We start from the raw sequence: 1,676 nt of genomic DNA on the forward strand, positions 1-1,676 counted from the left end.
AATTCAGAATTTCTTTAATAAATTGCCGTGATTCTATTGGATGACTTAAGAATTTCTGCGAGTATTTGAGCGCTGAAGCTGTTCCTATTGGCTTCCTAAATCATTAGCCAACAGAAATGAAGCATTTCCCGCCCTTTGCGTAGAGTTTTGTGCTGCATTTCTGTGTCTCTAGGAGTCGCTCGGGAACTATCTTACTGGCAGATCAGTGTTGAGCCACACCACACAAATTTTTGTTAAGATGAAGAAAATATTACGTTCTGTCGATTCTTCTACCGTAAATGTGAAGCGACTACAGTTTTGAACATTTTAGTGGATAACTGCAAATTTTAGTAATTTAGTTTGGAAGTTATCTGCTTGTGAACTTTCTAGTCATATGTCAAACTCCTTGTGGTGTGTTTCGTCAACATCTTGGAACATTTAAGCGAGCACTTCTTTTTAGTAATACCACTGAGTGAATTGATGTAGTAACTGGTGAATAGCTGTCGATCAGTGACTATACCGAAAATTTGTAGTAAAACTTAACCAATAATAATTTCTGCAGTAAATACGTACTTGATAGCCATTTAACACTTCTTTTGTAGGCACTAAAGCATAATAATTAACTGACTTTTAAATCTTTTCGTGTAAGTTATTTAAAATCCCTCATACCTAATATTTTTGCGAACTTGCAGATGCTGCTTCCAAGCCTGAGTTATGCGGCCTTTGCTTGGTATGTATTTAGTCGAATTTTCGTCAACACTGGTTTTGTTGGCTGAGCCAATATCTACCAACGCAGAGTCTGGAGGGCAGATATAAACAAGCTTAACGCGGTAGGTGGAATGAACTGTTAGAGGTACGAGGAACGAACCCACCCCGCCGCCGGTGACAGCACTTCCTACACTGTATGTAAGATAAAACGGCCAACTGCCTTGCCGCAGTGATAACACCGGTTCACGTCAGATCACCGAAGTTAGGCACTGTCGGGCTGGTCTAGCACTTGGATGGGTGACCATCCGGTCTGCCGAGCGCTGTTGGCAAGCGGGATGCACTCAGCCCTTGTGAGGCAAACTGAGGAGGTACTTGATTGAGAAGTGGCGGCTCCGGTCTCGGAAACTGGCATACAGCCGGGAGAGCGGTGTGCTGACCACATGCCCCTCCATATCCGCATCCAGGGACGCCTGTGGGCTGAGGATGACACGGCGGTTGGTCGGTACCGTTGGGCCTTCATGGCCTGTTAGGAAGGAGTTTCGTTTTAGTTGGGTTTTATGTAAGATATAACGCTGTGCCGCAAATATGAAAACATCGGAAATTAAGTTCCTCACATTGGTAAAATGTTGCAGTGGAGTAGATAAAATCATAACGAACAGTTTGAGGGGAGTACCAAATGCGCCAGCAATAACAGTGGAAACAGTAGAGAACAAGGTTGAAAAAACGTATTCTGTGAAAGTCACATACAAATCTGAAAGAAATTTTGCATTACAACCCTCCAAGCAGAAGATTTATGAAAACAGGAAAAGATTATTTTATTCGAATAGGGTGGCAGAAGTAGTCTTGTTTGCAGATGGTTGTTGTGAAATCGAGGAAAGAAGCACCAACAGAGCATATAGGAAATGTTTTCGTGAAAGTTACTAATCAGGTTTGCACAAATTGACTACCTTTAAACTTTGAAGAAACACTCTGCATCCACTTTTCTACTG

At 42.2% G+C, this 1,676-nt stretch overlaps 1 pseudogene; it reads left to right on the forward strand.

Annotated features, from left to right (window-relative positions):
* The first annotated feature begins 898 nt into the window (after positions 1-898).
* Positions 899-1,016, forward strand: LOC126417871 (5S ribosomal RNA; annotated as a pseudogene).
* Positions 1,017-1,676: the final 660 nt, after the last annotated feature.

Source organism: Schistocerca serialis, chromosome 8 (assembly GCF_023864345.2).
Source record: "Schistocerca serialis cubense isolate TAMUIC-IGC-003099 chromosome 8, iqSchSeri2.2, whole genome shotgun sequence".
NCBI classification, from domain to species: Eukaryota; Metazoa; Arthropoda; class Insecta; order Orthoptera; family Acrididae; genus Schistocerca; species Schistocerca serialis.